Source organism: Parasteatoda tepidariorum, chromosome 6 (genome assembly GCF_043381705.1).
Source record: "Parasteatoda tepidariorum isolate YZ-2023 chromosome 6, CAS_Ptep_4.0, whole genome shotgun sequence".
Classification (NCBI taxonomy): domain Eukaryota; kingdom Metazoa; phylum Arthropoda; class Arachnida; order Araneae; family Theridiidae; genus Parasteatoda; species Parasteatoda tepidariorum.
The window spans coordinates 3526920-3551070 of NC_092209.1; the positions used below are offsets into that span (position 1 = coordinate 3526920).

Genomic DNA, 24151 nt, shown 5'->3' on the forward strand with positions numbered 1-24151 from the left:
ATGTTTTTCAACTTTGTGTGCTTGTAGAATATATTAATTTTCAATTAAATACAAACGTTTATATATCAAATTGAAGGTAATTTAATGTAGAATTTAATAATAAATACAATATTACAATATCTGTATTAGAAAAAAAAATTATGCAACTAATAGTAAGATCTATCTTAGATTTGCATTTTTTTTAAGTGATACTTACACAATCAATACTTAGTAGGATAACCCTTATTTTTTAAGACAGCTTTACAGCGTCTTTTTATCGAGTGAGCGAGTGTTTGGAGTTCATTCGTAATCACATGGTGCCAAGAATCAATTATAGCTTCAATAAGTTGTCTTTTATTGGATGGACGTTTTTTTCATACAAGAATTTTGTACAAGAATATTTAAAGTCCTTTTTTTAATTTAACTAATTTTAAACAATGTCATCAACAAGAAGAACTAATTGGACATCTACAAAAAGAAGCCGAATTGTCATATTGAGAGAAAATGGCCTCTCTTATGATGAAATTGCAAGACAAGTTGGTAGTTCAGTGACTTGTTCTGGTGTACGAAAGTTCTGTTTACGTTATGAAAAAATTAAATCAGTGGAAAATAAAGCCAAATCTGGCCGAAAAAAAATGCACAAGTGCCACTGCCGATTGAAAAATTAAACGGCTGTGCCTTCATCAGATGCCCTTAAATGTGAAATAAAAGCAGCGGGTATTGCAGTAAGTTCAAGAACAATAAGACGAAGATTATCAGGATTTGGGCTACAAGCTAGCATTCCAAGGAAAAAACCATATTTAAATCAAAAGCAACACGAAAAACGAGTTAGGTGGGCAAAAGAACACATTAAATGGTCAGAAAATCAATGGAAGCAAGTAATCGGAGCGATGAGAGTAAAATATCGCTCTTTGGTATTTGGTAGTGATGGTAGAAAATACGTAAGACGTAGAGTAGGTGAAGCACCACATCCTGATTACATTGAAGCAACTACAAAAAACCCAACAAATGTCTTGATTTGGGCATGTATGTCTGCAGATGGTATGGATCGAATTCAAGTAATTGATGGCATCCTGAATGCCAAAAAATACATCGAAACTGTCCTGAAATCATAAACCAAAATCGATACCTTCCATCAGGGATCTCTTCCCCAACAACGCACCATTTGTTTTTCAGCAGGATTCAGCTCCATGCCACACAGCAAAAGTATGCAAATGCATGGTTTCAAAATAAAGGCATAGATATATTACCATGACCAGGAAACAGCCCTGATCTGAATCCAATTGAAAATTTGTGGTCCTTCCAATAAAGGACAACATATTGAAGCTATAATTGATTCTTGGCACCATGTGATTACGAAAGATGATCTCCAAACACTCGTTCACTCGATGAAAAGACGCTTTGAAGCTGTCTTAAAAAATAAGGGTTATCCTACTAAGTATTGATTGTGTAAGTATCACTTTAAAAAAATGCAAATCTAAGATAGATCTTACTATTAGTTGCATAACTTTTTTTGTAATACAGATATTGTAATACTGTATTTATTATTAAATTCTACGTTAAATTACCTTCAATTTGATATGTAAACGTTCGTATTTAAGTGAAAATCAATATATTCTACAAGCACACAAATTTGAAAAACATGAAACTTTCAAAAAATGTGCACACTTTTGGCTTTAATGCTTTAAAAATACTTTTGTATTAATAAAAGCATTAAAACTCTTTCGTTTTCATAAAATGTCTTTGGTAAAGAATAGGTGTAGAAATATTCTATTTTGGGACTTCAAGGCTGAAAACATACCAATGAATTATAATTAGATTTATATTTCAAAGCAGGAGTTATTTTTAAAATCTTGCCCTCTTTCACTTCCATATTAGAAAGCATTAAATGATTATCGATGATGCGTAGAGTTACAAGGTATGCACGCTTTGAGCCTTCTTACCTCATTTTCCGTTAGTATATTATGCAGGAGCAATAGTTTTTGTGTGACTTTTGCTGTACGATGTTGCCAACCTAAGTTTCGCCGCTACTGTCTTGATATAAGTCCACCCCCCCCTCCAGCTGGGAGACTGGGTGAGACCTCTGTTTACACCATACTCCAATAAATAAAGCCAGTGAAAATCTATCAGCTTACCATTCCTACGAAGGTGAATTAAAAACACTACCAAAAATAACGGGGTTTTTGCCCTGTTATTATGTATGTAGTATATATATAAATTTTCAAATTCTAATTTTACAAAAAATTGAGTAAGCCTACTATTTACAATAATAATCTTAATTAGGCGATACTAGAATCGCAAATAAATTTTAATTTATGAAAATTATACTGCAAATGGCTTTAAAAATTCCGTTATTACTTTAAAAAAAATCTAATAACAAATTAACATCGAAAATTAGTCACGTAAGTCACATATTTGGAAGAATAAAACGATTTCTTAAGAAATGAATCATACGACATACTTTAACATATTTCAATCTTTTTAAAACGTCACTTAACATTCACTAATTTCTTCAATTATACAAAAAAGAAATATAGTATTGTATAAGATCTTGTGAATGTGCATTATAATCTCTTCCAGATATTTTACATTTTTACGGTATCTTTTTCGTGATTTGCTCTGTATATAACTAAAATAATGTAATTTTGGTTTTAGTATAAAATCTTCATATTTGAAAAAGTTAAAAACAACTTAAAAAATACAAATAATGCCTTACGAAAAATCATGTATTCAAATACACTAAAATCTTGGAAAATTATGAATAATTTATAAATGGATTTAAACTTTATTTATTTTTAAAGTGGATGAAAATGAAAGCAATCTTTGCATTTTGGGTAGAAATCAAGTAAATACAAATCTGTAGCTTAGAAAAAGAAAATTTTCCATTAACTATTTAAAATAAAACACGCTGTTGCGAATTTCTGCCTGATCAGAAGAGGGCGTTGCAACCACTTATGTGGCAGGCAATGGATTGAACTGGATGGCTCATTGGCGAGCCCCTTTTCATATCATATTGTTTTATTTGTTTATTAAATTTGTTTGTTATTAAATATGGTATCTTTAATTAATATACCCATTCACCACTGAATCATTCTGCAACATACCGGCCGTGAATATCGCTCATTTAAAAGGAACTTTACAACAAAAGGCTGTTCGAACAATGATGAATTATAATATCGGTTTATTGATTTTGGTACAGTCATTTGGATTTGCAAGGTAGGAGAGCACTTATATTGTTATTATTTTGAAAATGGATAAAATTAATAAACTTATAGAAAAACGAAGCGGTGTAAGAAGCGGTATAACAAAATTAATTAAGAGAATAAATTCTGTGGACGAGCAAGCAGAAACTGATACACCACTTTAAGAATTGCTCGAACTTTTAGAAACAAACGAACGAATTCTCGAAAAACACGATTCTGATATTGAAGACCTCATTATTGATCCTGAAATTTTGAAATTGAAATTAAAGTACATATCAGAAGAGTACGAGGAAAAAAATTTTACTTCTAAAATAAAGCTGAAAAGTAAAATCAAAGAAATGAATAAGAAAATAAATCATGTAACATGTAATCATGAGTTAAATCACAACACTTCTACTGAAACTTCAGAACACAGCTTTTCGGCCCTTAAATTACCTAAATTAAAAACTCTCCTTTTTTCTAGTGATTCCAATTTCACGCAATTCCTTAACTACTTTAATACCGCGATAGGTACAAATGATTCCCTTTCTAAAATTGAAAAATTTCAGTACCTAATATCCCTTTTTTCTCCCCCCGCCTATAATGTTGTTGATGGATTTGAATTGAATGATAAAAATTACGATTCTTGTATTGAACTATTAAAAGAGCGTTATGGTAGAACTGATTTCATTATAAAGTTATCTATGACTAAATCACTAAATTTGGAGCCGGTTAGAAACTCATCTTTATGTTAGAGGTTTGCGTAAGCTATATGATGAAATCGAGGTAAACATAAGAAATTTACGTGCTTTAAATGTTACCGAAGGATAGTATGGTCATTTATTAAACCCATTGTTATTGAAATTCTTGCCCCAAGATTTTGTTTTAGAATTTCATCGGAAACGTGATAAAAATAAAAATTGTGAAGTTTCGGAAATAATGACATTTTTAAAAAACGAGGTCGAGTCTAGAGAAATTTGTGAATCCATAATGAGTAACCCCAAAAATTACAATACTAAACGCACCCCTTTTCAAAATTATCGAAGCGGACACACTTGTCAAAAGAATTACTCTAAACCCAAAAACGTAGTCACAGCTTCAACTTTGTATACTCAGTCAAAAAATATTTGTATTTTTTGTGGTTTGATAAATTCGCATGATTCTGTTGATTGCAAAAAATTGGATGCTGACACAAAATTTCGCGAACTTATGTCTGACGGACGATGTTGGGTTTGTTGCAAAAGGAACCACTTCAGTAAATTATGTAGATCTGGTATTGTATGTAAAATATGTAATTCTAAATAACATCACGAATCGGTTTGTAGGTAAACAATTAAACCCCCAAATTATATAAATAGAGCTAATGAAACGAAAGATTCAGAAGATCTCGAATCACTCAGTCTAACTCAAAAATAAATGTGGAAAATATTTCTGTTTCAGCCAATAATACATTTTGCAAAGATAAAGCTTTCAAACATGTTCTGTATTAGCTAGTTCGGATAAAAATTCGATTTTGGCGAACGCCATTCTTGACAATGCATCTCACAGGAATTTTTTAAGTTCTAAATTAACTAAGGAATTAAAATTAAAACCCGTACGCTATGAAAAATAAGCAATTTATTCTTTTGATCAAACCAAAACATGTGAAAAAGATTATCCTGTTTTTTCTTTGAAACTCATAAATAAAAGTGATAGCTCTAAGTGGATCGAAATCAAATGTTCAGTAACACATTTTATTTCGAATTTAACCTTGAATAAGCCAGATGCGCTCATAATGAATGAGTTAAAAACTAAAGGATATGAGCCAGATGCGCTCATAATGAATGAGTTAAAAACTAAAGGATATGAACTGGCTTGACTCATTTGAAACCACGGTTTGCGATTTATTGATAGGGAGTGACATTTTTTGAAAAATTGTTTACAATGAAAGGATGAAATTAAACGAAGATGTATGCTTACTTAATACCCATTTTGGATGGTTACTATCTGGGTATAATAAATTGGGTCATGACTTAGCCGAAAGTTGTGAGAATGTATGCTTAACTAACTCATCTTCTATTTTATTGATCTTTATTTTTCGGAAATAGAAGAGTTTCCGAATGAGAAAATATGTCTTTCTGAAAAAGATAATCAATTAATAAAAAATTTCGAGGATTCCTTGCGATTTAATGGCGAGCGTTACGTATGCAAATTAATGTGGAAGGAAAATTTGGGACCCCATTTGGAAATGGACTCTAATTATGAAGTTGTGAAAAAGCGTTTTGATTCGTTAGAGAATAAATTAAATAAAAATCCAGAGATTTTAGACCAGTATAAGCAAATTGTATCGGAACAAATAAAATGTAACATTGTTGGGAATAGTGTAAATGAAAATTTAAATTCAGGATAGTTTATGCCTCATCGTGCAGTAATTAGGAATGATAAAGAAACAAGTCGCATTCGCAATGTTGACAATTGTAGTAGTAAAGCAAATGAAAATAAAAAAATCTTTGAATGATTCGCTTGAATCGGGAATTAATCGTTGTCCAAATTTATTGGATATAATTCTTAAATTTCGAGAAAATCAAGTCGCATTTTGCGGAGATTTGGAAAAAGCCTATCTCGTGATAGAAATTTCGGAACGGGATAGAAATTATCTAAAATGTTTATGGTTTTCTGATGTAACAGATAATTTAAAAATAATACTTCAATTTAATTGCCTTCCTTTCGGATTTATTACGTCATCATTTGTTCTTGCTTGTGTATTAAAATTTCATTTTAGGAAAATAAAAGAAGATTAACCGAATTGTTATGAAATATTGAATTCTCTATATGTAGATGATTTGTATTACGGTGCTAAAACTGTTCAGGATACCTTTCAGTTATCTTAATCGGCAATTGAAATATTACGCGTCGCTGGATTTAATTTAAGTAAATTAAAAACTAATTTTGTATAACTTAATGAGCATTGGCGTAAAATCGGATATGAGAAAAACACTGATTTTAGGAAAAGAACTGGTTTTTTAGCAGTAAAGTGAGATCCTATTGAGGATAAAATTAAATTAGATTTAAATTATTTAAGATATTCTTGGAATCAGGAAACACCAAAAGACAGGTGTTGAGAATAATTTCTAAAATTTTTGATCCATGCGGATTCATTAGTCCATTTGTAGTTAGAGCTAAAATAATTATGCAGGAAATTTGGGAACGAGGTCTAAAGTGGGACGAAAACTTCCTAGTGATTTAGTAAAAAAATGGAAAATTGGTGTTCTGAAATTAATGATTTGGACAATTATGTTATAATAGAACGAAAACTATGTTCAACGACGGATATTATTGATGTTTTTCTTCACATATTTGTACACGCAAGTCCGAAGGCTTATGGAGCTGCGGCATACCTTCATTCTACCACAATGGAAGGACATATCGAAGTTAAATTCATAATTTCTAAACGCAAGGTTGCTCTATTAAAAACTTTGGCCAGATTGGTACTAATGGCAGCTCTCGTCGATGCTAGATTAGGGAAATATTTACAGCGTGTTTTTTCTAATTTCATTCAACAAATATACTGTTGGAGTTACTCTAAAATTGTTCTTCATTGAGTGAAAGGATCTCCAAAACTTTGGAAGTAAAACATTTGTGTCTAATCGAGTGGCTGAAGTGCAGACACTTACGCTCCTCCCAGAGTGCTGGAACCATTGCAGTGGTGCGGAAAATCCTGCTGATTTTATCACTAGAAGAGAGAATCTGCAGTTAAAATCGTGTCCCTGTGGTGGTCTGGACCAGTTTGGCTGACCCATCCGGTCGAATTGTGGTCTGTAGTAAATTTTAGCAACCATCCTGATGACAATTATAGTGAACTGGGGAAGAACGAACAACGAGCTGTTGCGGTGAGCACTGGGACTCAAAACAAGACTTCTGCCATTTCTCTCACAAATGCAGTTCTCAAGTGATGATGTTAAAACAAAACATCCGAAACTGCTCAACATCTCCTAGAAAAAGGAAGTCCTCAGCACGGATCAATTTAGTAGTCCGATGTGACGAAGTTAACTGCGCAGTAGATGAAAAATAAGAAAGATGTCATTACGTTCGGGGTACTAAGCTGCGCAGTGGTTGAAAATACGAAATATCTCATTACGTTTGGACTACTAAAGGATATTTATGGTAACCCGTGCTGAGGCCTGGACTGCTTGCTAGGAGGTGTTGAACTGCTTTCTTCTAATGATAAATTTGTTGAATTACTTATATTAGAGGCTCCTGTTAAAATGGGTCATTTAGGTGTAGATTCTACTTTAACTCACTTAAGGGAACAGTATTGGATAATCAAAGGTAAACAATTTGTCAAAAACGTTTTGAAAAACTTTTTAAGATGCAGACGTTATAAGGTAAAACCAGGTGCTCAAGTGGTAGCTTCGTTACCGCCTGACCGAATTAGAGAACAACCTCCTTTTGATGTTTCTGGTGTAGATTTTGCTGGACCTTTTTTTTTTACTGACTCTAGTAATAAGTGTTATTTGTCAATCTTTACCTGTGTAGTCACTAGAGCTGTGCATTCTGAACTGGCTATTAATATGAATACTGATTCTTTTTTATAGGGCTTTAGAAGATTTGTTATCGTAGAGGACTGTGTTCAATTTTGTATTCAGATAATGCAAGAGCCTTTAAAAAGGCAGATAGCGAACTAAAAAAATAGTGGAAACAAATTAATGATCTTCAGGTAAAAAATATGTTTGCATCTAAAAATATCGTTTGGAATTTACTCCACAAAAAAGTCCATGTTTGGGAGGTTTCTGGGAGCGACAGATACGTACAGAAAAATTTATTTAAAGAAAATTATTGATAAATCTTTTCCAAATCTTAAAGAATCAGAAACTGTCTTTTTGGAAATCGAAGCCATGATAACTTCTTGACCTATTACGCATCTATATTACGAACCCTCGGAATCTTCTCCACTTACACCTACTCATTTTTTAAATGGTAAAAGATTGATGTCTTTAATTGTTGTTAAGTATAAACCTAATGATTTCATTGTAAATAGAGATTCATTAACTAAAAGGTAAAAATATTAACAAACACTTTTGCATCATTTCTGGAATCGGTGGAGGAAGGAATTTTTACTGCTTCTAAGATCTGCATACCTCTCCACCAGGTAAGATAGCATCATTTAAGGTAAATAATATTGTTTTAATCAATGATGAACTTTATCCCAGAAATAGTATGTGGATGCTGGGAAGATTTTTGGAAGTGTATCAGGGACGAGATGGGAACATTCGTTCTCTTTTGATAGAAACCCCTAAAAGAGATATAAGACGCTCAGTTCAATTTGTAAGTAATTTAGAAATTAACCCTTAAACAAAAATGTTCATTGTAGTCTGTAAAGTGTAAGAAAAATATTTTGATAATATGCACAAGTTATAATTGATTGTTTTAGATTGTTATCTTAATTATTGTACAATCATTTATTTATTATGATTGTAAATTACTGCTAAGGATAAATTTTTGATTTCATATTTCAACTAATTTTGTTCTTGAAAACATTTTGTTATACAAATTTATGGTGAATGAACTCAAAAAGAGTTCAGGTGGGGAGTGTGTTACGAATTTCTGCCTGATCAGAAGAGGGCGTTGTAATCACTCACAATAATTCTCTAATTACTTATGTGGCAGGCAATGGATTGAACTGGATGAGTCATTGGCGAGCCCCTTTTCGTATCATATTGTTTTATTCGTTTATTAAATTTGTTTGTTATTAAATATGGCTTCTTTAACCGACTGACGGTTCTGCAAGTAAGAAGTCGTATTTTGACATGCAGTTTTCTCTGCATAGCAAAACCGGTTTTGCGATGTAGTTACATTGGGAAATAGTGCGTAAGAAAGAAACCTTCATCCAATTTTGTCCATTTGCTGAACCTCCAATGGGTTATTTAATACAACCATTCACCACTGAATCATTCTGCAACACACGTTTCCGACCCGAGATAACACAAAACTATGAATGGAATCAGTTTTTTATTTGTTTCTTTTTTTATTCTTACAGATTGGTTACTAGCAATGGAGTATTTCTCTCTTTTATAGATTGCGCAGTTAGACCAAAGAATATATAAGTGTTCATTCACATTATATATTCTTTGGTTAGACTAGGGTTATATTAAAATTCTCCTCCTTCTATGGCGATAGTTCATGGTCTCAACGCCATATATATTTATCTTCTTGGCACCCAAATTTTCTCTCCAGTTTTTCAAAGATTTTGCCAACGTACCTTGAGAGTCAGGACTCCCAATGTGTAAAAAATATATATTTTTATTTAGAGAATATGCATTTTTGTGCTTGATTTCGTAATTTAATTAATAGTTAGCATTTGTTAATAAACATACTTAAAGTCAGCTTAGGAGCCATTAAGATTACATAGTACGTGAAAATCTGATCATTAGAACGATGGTTATTCAGGGTGATTTTATACGCACTTTTCAAGTATATAAAGAACGTATGAGTTGTATACATAGATATATACTTGCCTGCGCCTTTGAAAACATTTAAGACAACATTAAAAACATATGAGCTTAATGTATTGCATCATAAACTGAATCTTACTTCTTCCTACGTGTTAGAGAAGTAATGACAGAATGACACTCGAGAGAATTTTGAAAAATCCTGGTTATGAATATATTATCGAATTGTATAAAAACAGTAGCTTGTGGAGAGAAACCGATTGCAGATTTGAAATCAGCGATGCGATAGTATCTAAAATATGTAAAAAATAAATAAATTTTCCCCCTAAAATAATCCGAGACAACGATTTGTTTTAGAAAATCAATGTTTATTTGGATGATTTCTTTCTTCTTAAGCAAGACATCTAATGGCAGTCACGTCGGTGTCCCTGTTTGGATGGAGTTTGACGTTCTCCTGCTTTGTTCACACAGAAACAGAACAATGTTCCGTCCTTTTTCTCGCACTGCTGCGGTTTATATTCACCATTGGGATAGCAATTAGGGATATAGGCATTGGGATGATCTGAAAATATATAAATGTCTCATTAGAATATTTTTGGAATAGAATCTGCAATTACAATACTAAGCTGTTTCAGCTATTGGCAACACTGAAAATGTAAGAACATTAAACAAAGCTGCAATTGAATGTTCTGACGATAATGGGATACCTGCAAGTGACGTAGTGTGTGTATATCTATCATGGTGGGTTATTGAAATGTGGCATTTGCTTAGGTTTGCAGATGTTCTTTCCATTCTATTTCGAGTAAGCCCGTCAAGTATAATTTCTCATAAGTGACACATTCTATATTCTTACACAAAGATTCCTTCATAATGATTTCAATTTTTTTCAATTAACACAAAGGCAGGCATGAAACCATGTAGAACATAAACTAATTATGCGTCAAAGTTGCGGGTACGTGAAACAAAAATATATCACGGATACAATAAAACACATAAACAAATAATGAATCTAAATCAAGTAAAATGAATTTTACTTAAGTCAAGGATATTATTATTTTCGTACTTAATAAACTTTACATTAATTACAATTCTGACTCACGTGGAGAAACTTAGCTCATAACTAACTTGCTATTTTGCTTATAGGCGATCAGCTGGAGCTGACGTCATAGGTGGGTATTATGATCTTCTTCTTGAAGTGCAAGTACCCAAATCCCTAATTAAGATGAAATCTATAATTCTGTCTAGTGACAAAAGTTGACACAAATTATTGCAAAAACTTTCTATTAAATACCTTTAAAATATTTTTTTTCCTATTAAAAGAGCCAATCTGAGCGAAAGTTTACTAATCAAATCAAAAGCATAAATAAGTAGAATTTTTACATAGTAATTTCTTTAACGACGGAAATAAGTTACTTTCCATACAGAAAAATCAATTAAGAGTTTAGATGCATGTCCAAAATTTTAAAGTAAGGGATTACGTTATTGTTTTAACAGATATTAAACTGAAGCAAGTTCTTTAAACTTATTTTTTTATGCATCCTTAAAATAAATTTTCCAATATTTTTAACATTTTCTTAATTAATATTGTAAGAAATACTTTTGCGACATAAGGCCAGTTTTTAACTCGTGAAACGAGGATTGTTTAAAAAATATTATTTACGCCACGCCCATATTTTTTCCCATTAATTTATTTAAAATAATCTAATGTTCTATGTAGGGAGTGATTGTATAGTTAATTTTATTTAAAAAGAAAAATGTTTGGCATATGTAGTGAGTATTTAGTGGATATTACATCAATCGAATTCAGAATTGGCTGTTGTTATCGCTAATGCTTTCTAAATTGAAAAATGCTCCCATATATTCGATCTATCACACAACCTCATCCAATCATAATCTAGCTCCATTTTTAGAGCTCTATCTCTTAAGGGATGGTAGGAATGCCGAATCATATTAACACTGGTCAGACAGTTTGGACAGTGGCTGAACTGATATCCCTCTCTCCAACCACTCTACGACCAACGAGAGGCACTTTCAACCACGACAGATTTAACGTAGTACACTCTGGTGAGTATGCACACGCCAGTTGTGTTGTCTGCAGCCAGGATCGAACTCACGGTTACCAGTTTTATGGATCATAATTATTAAGTCCTTGAAATGCTTTTTCATAGTAACGTGATTATTACAATACATATATATATATATATATATATATATATAATGAGCCAAAACACTACTTAGATGTCAATAATATACCAATGAAAAATATAACATCTTGTGCTGCAGATGGTGCTCCTAATATGATGGGCAAGAAAAATGGTTGCTTAAAATTGATGAAAGATGAGAATCCAGAAATGATTCTTGTGCATTGTGTTATTCACAGGGAAACCTTGGTAGCTAAAAACATCTCGCCTGTTCTAAATGAAGTACTACATATCAGTAATAAAGGGTATCAATGCAATTAAAGCTAATGTCAAATGTGAGCGTCTCTTCAAGCTATCTTGTGAAGAACAAAAGGCAGACTATGTGAGACTTTTACTTCGCACTGAAGTAAGATGGCTCTCAAAAGGGAACTGCTTCAAAAGATTTATGGAACTGTTTGATACTCTTAGTGATTTTTTAAGCGACAAACCTGAGATGAAGTATCTGTGAACTGTCGATGGTAAAGCATTTGTAAGTTATTTAGCCGATATCTTTGAAAAACTAAATACAATTAAATAAGCGACTTCAAGGAACAAATGGAACTCTTGTTGATGCGAAAGCGACGATATTTGGTTTCATTACCTTTATTGAGTTATGTCAGAAATATATTAACAACAAAAGCTTTAAACAGTTTCATTGGCTCCAAAAATGTGAAGTAAATAATACCGCTTTACTTGTTATTGTCATCTAAAAATTCTATCGACTGATTTAAAAGAAAGATTTTTTCTGATTTAAAATAAATTGATTTTCCAACATGGATGAGTCCCGCAGTTCACTGATCGTTAAGTCACGGTTCCCAGAAGATCACCGAGTCAAGCATCACTGGCTGCGGTCAGTGTGCGGGTGGGANCTGCCTGATATATATATTGCACTGTTGAAGGTTGGGTATTGAAAAAGTACTAAGGAATTTTTATTTGACAAGAAAACCAAAAAAAAAAAGGGTTGACTTAAAAAAATACTTGACAAAAGTAAACTGTAAATATGGCACATGATCTGACAGTGGAAGTACATATTAAGAGGAGGTGTTTAACCAAACAACACTGAATAAAAACAAAAAAGAAGACACATTCCTATTAAGATGTTGATCGAGAGAGTAGGCCCATTTATCTAAAGAAACTAAGAGTTCACTAAAAAAAGAGTCATGTGTTGATGAATAAAGTTCGTTTTATTGAATATTTAGCTTAGTGGCGGCATCAAAAAACAAAATAACAGGCGGTACAGCGGATGGATAGTGAAGTGGTCAGGAGTGATTGGGAGTTTCGTGGTTTCCATTCAGACTGAGCAAGCCCCAAGCAAAACACAAGAGTGGATGGATATCAGATCAGCTCAAGAAAAGTTAGCCGGCGTGGCCTCATTTTAATACTTGCATATGGTCGTCGCAAATCCATGGTCAGTTCAAAATAATTCTATTTACAATTAAGTTAATCCTTGCATATGGTCGTCGCAAATCCATGGTCAGTCCAAAATAATTCTATTTACAATTAAGTTCAAATTTTCCACATTAAAATAGATGCATGATTAAGCATAAAAAAAACATTTTGTAGACCAAGTCATAGCATGGTAGCTCACAAACTGGTTGTTAAAATGACTAACATAGAGAATTCCAAAATCCATTTTGCAAAAAAATAAAGATGGCGCAAGGAAGTCATTCTTCCTAAAAAGTTCTCCACCTCAGGGAGGAGGGTGCAAAAATATAAAACTCCGTTAAGCGGAGGTCTGCAAATTGTTTGACGATCAAAAAAATCGAATCCGCGATCACCTTTCGCGCTCTCCCTTTTATCCTCTTGCTTAAAGTTAAAGTTAAATTACTTATTTTCAAAAAGTTGAAATGTTATCACTATTATTGTACCAGCGTTACGGTTAAGGAACACATCTCAGATTTTGTAAGACACGCTGACATCAAAGATACCGGCAAACATGTGTCTTTCTAAGGAAAAAAAAGAGGTAGGGCTAAAGGAATGTGAACGTAAAGTCAGGGGGAGAAAGTCCCCATTGCACTACAGATTAAGGGGCGAGAAGAATTAGATCAGCAAATAAGGATTTGTATCATGAATTAACGAAATTATACCAAAATGAAATTAAACTTGTGACTTGATGTCACACACACATATACATATATATGTGTGTATATATGTGTGTATATATATGTGTATACACACACGCACACACACACACACACACACGCACACACACACACACATATATATATATGCGTGTGTGTGTGTAATATCTAAAATGCAACCTTAATAAAATTAAAAGGATCTTTTGAGACTAAACTCAAAAAGAATTATATCTATCTGCATATAAGCTTATCTGGTTTCTGAGAATATTAAGTTTCTCTTTCACGTACTTAACTTAGCCCTTCGCGTATATAGTAAGTTCCGTTGAATAGCGATGAAATCTTTATTTGTAAAATGAATCCACACCTCGCAGTAAAATATCGTAACGAAGCCGAATTCCCATTAAAATCAAGACCATGTTGAGATATTAGTTCATTTCCATCTGGTCTTCAGATCTCACGGCGTGTCTCTTCTAACAAAGAAGATATAAACAAAAAGGTCTGGATGGATTCTATGGAACACATGACGTGAACATATGTTACGTTAAAAAAGTGTACACTTATATTTTGGAAATGAAACAGTAAAGATACGTCCCGGAGCTTTTGCTCCGTTTGTATATAAATTGTAAGTAGATTCCTTATTCTTTACTCAATAAAAGCATAGAAAATTCATCATGTTGTCATCCTTATAGAAAAGGATATTTAAAAAAAAATTAAAATATGACTGCAAATTCTACGAAATGCAATATAATGATAAATTAACCGCCACGGCTCAAGAGTTTACGAGAAAGACATTACATCAAAATTATTAAAAAATATCAAATATAGAAAAATTGAAGAAAAATATAAAGTGCCATTGCAACAAACACAAGGCACAATTTTATTTAATTGAAATAGATGTTTGTATCGGTAAATTGACAAATAAAATTAAAATGTATAGTATTAATACGGATTTGAATTATTGTTTGCTATCACTGCCTGACATGTACATATTTATTACTAAAATAGATTTTGATAAAAGAATTGTTATTCAAGGTGAAAATGAACTCAAATGCTCTAAAAATATTATAACTCAGTCAAAATGTTTGTGTCTCAGTGTAGTTAAGGATAGTCTTTGCGCATCACCAACGAGCAAATATTCTAAATCACTTGAATCTGCGGATCGTTATTCACCACAGGAAATAGTAGATAAGAGACTGTCCTTATATTAAGAGAAAAGTATAATGATATTTTTAGTGAGGATAGATATGATGCTGGACTCATAAGATTAGAGCCTCAGAAGGTTATTCTTACTTCTGAATTGCCAATATCTTTACATCCATATCGTTGCTCTCCTCAAGATAATATAGAGATTGAGACACAAATTAAAAAGTTGTTAGAAAATGATATTATTAAGCCTTCACATAGCCCCTATTCAGCCCCTGTAACGATGGTTACTAGAAAAGATGAGTGAAAAAGAAATAGATTTTGTATAGATTTTAGACGATTAAATTTAGTAACAAAATCAGATGCTGAACCAATCCCTCGAATTGATGATGTTCTTGATGACTTAATGAATGCAAAATATTATTCTAAAGTAGATTTATGTTCAGGTTTTTGGCATTTAAAAATTAGAGATTGTGACACTGAAAAATTTGCGATGACCACTAATTTTGGCTTATATGAGTGGGTAAGACTCCCTTTTGGCTGGAAGAACAGCCCAAGTATATTTCAGCGAGCTATCCGCCAAATACTACAAAAACATAATATTAAATTTGCTAAAAATTTCTTTGATGATATTATAATTTATAGTAACTCTCTTGAAGAGCATTTCAGCCACGGTATCCCTTTCAATCACAGTACACATGTTACGAGCAGCTTTTGCAGCCTGGAACCTCGGTTAAAAGTTAAAGTTGAGGCGTCATAAATGCTAATTTATCTCTACTTGACATTCCTTTCGGATGATCTGAGAATTAAGAAAATTAGCTCCAAAAAAATACCGTTAGAATAAGACCACATCTTTTGAATGATCTAAAACATTAAGGAAAAAATATTTAATGTCAAGCGCAGTGTCCATATTTTAAGAAATGACAGAACATCAGCTGTTTCTCCATTTATGCCAGATCAAAAAAAGTAAAACTGATAGATCTCGAAAACTGAAAGTTAACTCCATCAGATGCAAGTCTTTTGGAATGGGTTTTTCGATAGTTAATCAGGCGCGTATTACGTTCTATTTGTCTTTTGAAAAAAAAAGTTGCACATTCGAATAATTCGTTATAAGATCATAAGGAGATTAATATAATGAAATATGCGTAAATTCCCACGTGTTAATTTCAATAATTACCAGTGAAAAAAAATGTTGCGTTTTACAAGCACTTGATCTTGCCTAATTCATGTGCGAAAATTTAAAATCTGGAATAAGTTTTGTTTCAAAAATTATATTTTTTTAATAAAAAATTATTTTTAGATTAGTTTATCTTTGTCTGAATGGACAAGTTCATAAAGAGCATATAAGATTATATTCATATTTAAACACTTGTTTCTCCCTTTGAAAAAAAACACTTAAAAAACATACGATCTTAACGTATCGCATCATAAATTAAATGTATTCGCCTTCCCACTTATCTCTCCCTACGTAGCAGAGAAGGAGAGACATTTAGTTGTCGCTCTAGTCAATCCCATCCTGTTTGAGAATATATCATTGAATAGCATTAAGTCTGAAGGAGAGAAATCGATAGTAGATATGAAATCAATGACACGAAAATATCTGCAGCAGAAGAAAAAAAAATGTTATTTATCTCAAAAAAGAAATTAGAAACACTTACTTGATTTTATTGCCTTTTGTTGCTCTTTATAGCATTCTGGACGATCAGCTAAAGCAACAGCAACGAAGCTGAGAACAAGTAGAACAATGTAAACCTTCATTTTCTCTTCTATCTGTTAAGAAAAAATATCAGTTAATCATTCGTTCGAAAATAGTAGCGACAGTGATTGTTCTAAAAGTTTCTTTTTAAAAACAGTTAATCTAAAAAAATCTTCGGTGTCACCCAATGCTTTATTTATTTATTTTATATTTAACATAGGCCTATTTTCCTGCTGTTAAGCGTTAAGAAAAATAAGAAATTCTAATTATCGTTATGGTTGCATGCTAACAATGTTTGAGCGTCGCAGCAGATGCGCGAAAATTTTTGCTTGTTCACTAAGAGTTAAAAAATAAGATTAGTGCAACGGTTAATCACGAGGAAAGGTTTCGAAATGGTCTAGTTAATTCAATAATTCATTTGCAAGGTTTTAACAGGTGTGAGGAATAAATAGAACGGCTGGAAGAGACTCGTGTTAATAAATTGTTTCGCATGTAACAGGTATTCCTTTTTTTTCTTCTTCTTTTTTTTTTTAAAAGTTATTTCATTACATTCCCTGTTTTCCATATCTTTATTCCTCTTTTGAAGTGATTTTCTTCTCACCTGATATCAAAAACTTCACAGTAGTAGTCAAATATGAGATAGCGTCCGGCAAGAATTATTATAAGACATAAAATGAATTACAAAATGTACAAGAAGACTTTATCCTGCAGTAATATAAAAAGTATGATGTTTTATGTTTTTCGTTCTGACGTTTTAAAAACTTTTAATTTCGTCATTGAAATCGATATCGTTTCGTAACTTTAAGCGGAAAGGAAGAAGAAAAATTTGCAAGGTCAATGAAAATAAAAGCCATGAATGCTTTCAATAATTCAAGTTCTTACAATTTCATAACATATTGCACTTTCACAATTTTGATCCTCTGCAGATCGGTAGCCCAACGACCAGCGTGCCAATTCAAGCACGGTAGAGCAGTATAACGAGAACCGATACCGCACACCATCGGTCCATTTGCAGGTTGATCAAAGTGGTCACCTACACGCGCACTGACAGTGATGCTTGATTTCGGTGTTCTACTGGGAACCGTGTCTTAACGATATGGGAGAGTGGGGTCAATTGTAACAGGGTACGATTGTAACAGAGCAAAAATTTCGAGTGTCGGGTTATAGATTTGGTTCCTTTTCTTTAATTGAGGTGTATTTAATAAATCTACATGTACACCCCTGCTGGCAACCATTTTTATGTACTTTTGAAAGAGTTACATCACAAAAGATATTTTCACGCTACGTAAGTACTTTTTTTGGTATTAGAATATTATATTGTAACAAAGTAATTTTGTTTAAACAAATAAAAATTATTAACCGAATATGTAAGTGGACACCTTAATTAACATTTCAATAAAAAAAAATTAGTTTTGTTAATTAACTAGCATTGTTTTTAACAAATGAAGCTGAAATGGCGTCTTGGGGACGATTGTAACAATAAGTAAAGGGACGATTGTAACAGCTGAAAATAAATAATCTTATGTTTACAAACCATTACTTAACTCTTTAAGAACCACCAATAGTTTCCTATATCATTTATATTATGTTGCATGTGCATTATTTTATTTGTCACCTTTCACAGCATAAATTAAAATTTTTAACCCCTTAAAGTTAAAAGTTTAACCCTTTAGGTCTCTGCTCATTATTATTTTTACTCCTAAAATATCACTACTATTTTGATCAATAAAAAAATATATCACAACTATGATAATATGTATAATTAAGTATGTTTTAGTTGAATTTATGAACTGTTACAATTGGGCGAGTGGGGTCAATTGTAACATTTTTTACTTAACTATTTTTAACTAACAAAAAATCCAATATATTATTAGCATTAATTGACAGACGAGTAAAGTAGACTATCCTCTACAAAAGCAAAAATAAGGTTGTCAAATAAGCCATGCCCAAATTTAAGCTACCGCTTTTTATTTTTTTCCATCCTGTTTCTGATTCCATACGAATATATTTATAACTCGCCAGTCCCGAAAACGTTAAACTATTTTTTATGATTAATTTTTTCCCATACAAAAACTATTTCAGGGGTGTTTTTTTCACGCTTATATTATTTGGACCCAATTCTAATTGGTTATTCGGAGCATCTACTGAAAATTATTGCAATCAAAAATTCAATCGAAAAATTCATTTAATTTTTTTCCGTCCTTTCTATTTTCTTACGCAATTTTATTTGACAAATTTACGATTTAATCGGATTTGGCGAAGTGATGAATGCTAAGCAGAGCCCTGCGTAATGCCTTTTACACTTTTCAGATAATCGAAGAATTATTGAAAGAATAAAACATGCAAAAAAAGTATTATTAATTCCTGTAACGGAATCGTGGTGGCTCTGGGGACAAAGCGTTTGCCTTTCAATGAGGTGAACCGGGTTCGAATCCAGGCGATGGCTGGTTGATACGAATCCCCCACCCGACTCGCACCGACCACAGTGCTGATGTAAAAATATCCTCAGTAGTAGATGGAGTAGAGTCCCCTTGCCGTCGGGCTAACTATGGTAATTTTTCGTAGTTTTCCTCTCCATGTAAAGCAAATGCGGGTTAGTTTCATCAAAGAGCCCACCACGAAGGCAAAATTTCATCTAATGCTTGACCCAGGAATTGCCTTTTCTTCCTGATTGAGTTCAAAATGACAAAGAGTTGAACATTAGTAGTCGTAAGCTGTTCAACGAAGGTTATAAAATAAAATGAAATTCGTGTAATGCTTACCTCTAGAAGTCGATCTCTATAATTTAGGCACTCTAATCAAGTGGTGAAGAACATCTTTCTCGACTTCCCATTTTATACCATTCTGTTCGCTTTCAAAACAAACCTTAATTCATATCCTTATCATTTATTGATCCAAATATGAGAGAAAAACAACTGTTTAAATAAATTACTGTTAGATCAATTATTTTTTCTGGTTATATCCAATGTTTATCCATATGCCTTTGTGATGATTATCTGAAATACACGTAATTTGGTAACTTATACAAAAAGTATTGAAATAACCTTTAAATATCCTTTACTGGATTCGTGAACTCAGTATTCCAAGTAATAAAAATGATTCTAAAAGAATAATATCATTCGCCTTATATGCAGAGATTCAAAAAAGTTCATTATGTATCATTCTTATTAAAACAGTATTTTAATTCTATACTTCTTGGCAAAAAAATTTTATGTTTAAATATTCTTTATTTTGAAATACCTTAATCGATACTTTCAGAAACGATGTTATTTATTCTAATGAGAAAAAGAGTTCCCATTCCAGTGTTGAAAGGCATAAAAACACAAGCATATATGGCAGTACTTTTACTTTTGTTACTTGTACCGCCGGTACAATTAAAAAGTACGTACTTTTACTTGTACTTCGTTACTTTTTAAATTTAGTACTTTTACTTGTACTTTCGTTACTTTCTTAGGGAAATAGTACAAGTATTTGTAATGGAAATGTCGAATGAAATCGTTATTTTTTTCTAAAACTCGGATAGCTTTCTAAAAAAAAAATTAAATTAAAGAAAAAATGCTTATGTTTTTTTAATTTATAAAATTAATGTGCAATATATATACATTCACAGCTAACTTCGTGTTTAAATACCTTGACCTTTTAAATTTGTCATTCCAGAAAGGGAAAAGACGGCTCTTTTGAACTGCGAAGGGCTTCGCGATGTGAAATGGCAGGACGATTTATTGTTTGCTGCAGGTATGGTACCTTGCATCAAATTTAATTGGTTGAAAGAAAGGGAGGAAGCTACAAGCTGAACACCCTGCTATAACGTAACAGAAAAAAACCCAGGGATTTTAAATTTTCTAAAGCTGAAAACATCATGCCAATCACCAGAGACAGAAGAATTTATGACATACATGAGCTCAAATGTCGAAACGGAAAGCATATCAATTTTGAACCGATATCCAATCGTAAAAAAATTATATGTGAAAAATAATACTGCAGTACCTTCTATTGCTCCCATGGAGAGCTTAGTCAGCGTGGCTAAGCACCTTCTGACTCAGTGACACCACTTTCGAAATGCATTTATTTTGGAAAATGAATAAAAATAATAATTAGCAAGTTATTCTCATTCATTTTCGAGTTTTATGCATTTATTTAATACATTCTAAATAAAAAATGTTGGATTTTGTTATTACGTTTTTCAATTTTCTTTTTGAACTCACTAATTCACACTCACATTTTTGTCTTAATACATTTTTTACTAAATACATTTTTACCTAGTACATTTTTTACTAAAATTATGTTTATGCCCGACCTTGTCAAACAACGCCCAGTCAAATCTCTAAGAACTTCAGAACTATTTGTGCTATTGAAAACTAATATAATTGCTATTTTAACTCTTGAAAACTCGAAGGTATTAATTTAGCCGCTGATACTAAAATTCGTTTACAAATTTTAATTATTCCGTTAGACAGAAATGTTCGGAAAATAATTTTCTCGCATGACTTCAGCATTAGCCATTGTTACAAATAAAACTAGACTTCTGTTTCAACTTATACTGCACATTCAATTATTTTTTACTTGCTCAAAGATCACAAAGCTATCTGAAACCCCGTGTTTGCTTTGTTTATGTTTGTGCTTTTAAAACGCTTTTCTATTAAACAATTTTAAATCAATAGAAATTTAAATAAATAAAAATAATAAACTAAAAATTAAAATCAATAGATAAAATTTCTTTTTCGTGCAAATCCATAAAAAGTTTGATATTAAAATTATATTAGATTTTAAAATTATATTATACGATTATATTATAAAATTACATTATAATATTCTTCCGAATTTAAAAATAAATTACTGTCCATAACTTTCAAAATTAAAAATAATTAAATAAATAACAACAATTTTGCAAAAGCATTAAAGAACATAATATTATTCAATAAAATTTTAGGTTACTTTGAATTTTCGATTTCCTAGAAATGTACTTTTAAATCGTTTCTTTTTTTTGTTTAGTACTTGCATTTTTACTTGTACTTTTTACTCGTTACTTTTTAAAATACGAACTTTTTACTTTTTACTCGTTACTTTTTTTAAAAATACTTGTACTTTTACTCGCTACTTTTTAAAAGTAACGTTGCCATATATGAACACAAGTAAGAGCAACAAAATGGCATCAGTTAACCGGTCACGGATGCCTTGCTTTAGTACTTATGCTTAACTGCCTGCATGAGGTTCTCGTTTTTACTTTTAATTGAGAGTTTGGAATTATTTTTAATCGTTTGGTAACTTCTTATTAATAGAATTTCATAAATGCTCTTCGATATTTTTATCTTTAAAAGATGTAAATTGCAGGGTTGCACGGACGACTATAAATGCAAGAAGTAGAGACTAATATAATTCAAAATGTTTTTGATAGATATTAAATTTAGTAACTTTCTTTTTCAAGCACATTTTTATTTTCCCATTCACGATTTACCGATCATGGTGCTGACGTAAAATATCCTCAGCGGTAGACGGATCATGGGTTATATAGTCCCCCTACCGTCGGGCTAACCATGGGAGGATTTCGCGGTTTTCCTCTGAATGTAACGCGAATGCGGGTTTGTTCCATCGAAAAAGTCCACCACGAAGGCAAATTTCTCCCAATTCTTGATCCAGGAGTTCCCTTGTCAGATTTTAATATCAACTTCAAGAGAGCTATAACGCTTTCCTTACGAGAGCTTTGGCCGGCAACCCGGAGATGCCCTGTGTGCACAAGCGCCGCGTTTAACTGGTGCCTACCCTATAAGGGCTCCCACTAGTCAGGGAGAACAGGAAAAACCTGAAATTGGCAGGTCATTTTATTTTGACTCTGAAAAGCAGGGAACAGTCAGGAAAAGTAGCAATTGATTACAAAAACCTGGAAAATTCCCACATCCTGCCTGGAAAGTAACCAGTCTCCGAATTGTCAGTAGCAGTGATCAGTTATTGAGATTCAAGTTAAATAATTTTAGCATTTATTACAATTATTTCTCGTAAAAATTTCACTTTTTAGTGAAACTTGCATGCTTTCATCTTCATTTAATGATATATATATATATTTTTTTTTTTGCTCACAAAATCTAATATTTGACATAACAAATAAAAAAAATCGAAGTTTTAGGATAAAAAATTTCATGGTGTAAATAAAATATGGTGTGGATTTTCATTGAAATTTTCCTGAAATACCTTGGGGAAAAAAAACAGGGAATTTTTTTCTGAAATTGAGTTGAAACCCTGTGTGTGTCTTATACAGTCAAACCCCGCTATAGGGAACACGGCTTATAGTGAACTCCCGGATATAGTGAACGAAATGCTCGGTCCCGTGCCTTGCTATACACGCATAATGTTATTTTTAGTGATATAGTAAACCAAAAAAGTGAGGAAGTTGGATATAATGAACTTTTTTCTGTCTTCGACTTATTTCCCCCCCCCCATTTTCTTTGCAAATAATTTTGAAATTTCTACTTCGAAATAAATACATATACCGATTTTTAAAACCATCTATAGAAACTACTTTTATGTGCTAGAATGGCAGGTTAGACAGGTTCAAAAAGCGGAGAAACAGAAATTCAGGAAAAATTATCTGAGAGTCGGGAAGTGTTTAAATATCTGATGTTGAGAATTGCTCATCAGCTAAAGATTACAAATTTTTTTTATACGCAAGACGAAGAGTGATGAAAAATAACACATTTTTTGCTACTACATAATATTTTTCAGTCATTTATATGAATATAATGTAATAAAAGGTAGGAGTTTGGGAACCATTAGTGAAATTGCCTGCGTAACGGATATAGTGAACTCCCGGTTATAGTGAACCGAAATTTCGGTCCCTTGAAGGTTCACTATAGCGGGGTTTGACTGTAGTTGGCAAGCGACAACGTGATACTGTTTGATAAACGGCCCAATCTACTTCAAACTACCTCTGGCTAATATTCCAGAGACATCTAGTGAATTAATATTAAAGAGATTTCACACTTTTACATTTGCTTTCTGTACTCTCCCGTACTTGTAAGATAGATTATTTTAGATGCTACGTATCTTTACGTTGTGTTGGCGTGAATTACGCTGCATAAACAAAATTACAAGCATGCTTTTTACAGCTGTTAAATATTGTTTTCTGTTTAAGCCTATACCTTCGAACTAAAAGCATGGACACGGAATACGAATTTGAAGAAACGTTATTGATGAAATGTATTGATGAAATTTAGAAATAAATAGTGGAAACTTACTACCATTGGTCCATTTAATTAAGCATCAATTACGTTTTTTGTTTAACATTGAGTTTGTCTAATTGCACTAGCTGCAGAAGAAACTAGATATATTTTCGTTATTTTAACATTGTAATTATTTTAACTATACCATTTAGTTAAAAAAAAGTTAAATAATCAATATAAGTTCAATAATATTTTTCAAATAATAATTATTATATGCTGCATTCTTTATCATCGAAATCTATAATTGA

At 32.1% G+C, this 24151-nt stretch overlaps 2 long non-coding RNA genes across 2 annotated transcripts; one reads left to right on the forward strand and one right to left on the reverse strand.

Moving 5' to 3' along the window:
- Positions 1-9936: 9936 nt before the first annotated feature.
- LOC107438893 (uncharacterized) lies at positions 9937-19602 on the reverse strand. The gene is made up of 3 exons (XR_011636935.1): positions 19452-19602; positions 16652-16763; positions 9937-10151 (listed from the first exon to the last, which is right to left on the reverse strand). It is a non-coding gene; the product is annotated as an uncharacterized lncRNA (long non-coding RNA).
- On the forward strand, positions 16986-20866 carry LOC139425871 (uncharacterized). Its single transcript, XR_011636936.1, has 2 exons — positions 16986-17188; positions 20347-20866. It is a non-coding gene; the product is annotated as an uncharacterized lncRNA (long non-coding RNA).
- The last annotated feature ends 3285 nt before the right edge of the window (positions 20867-24151 follow it).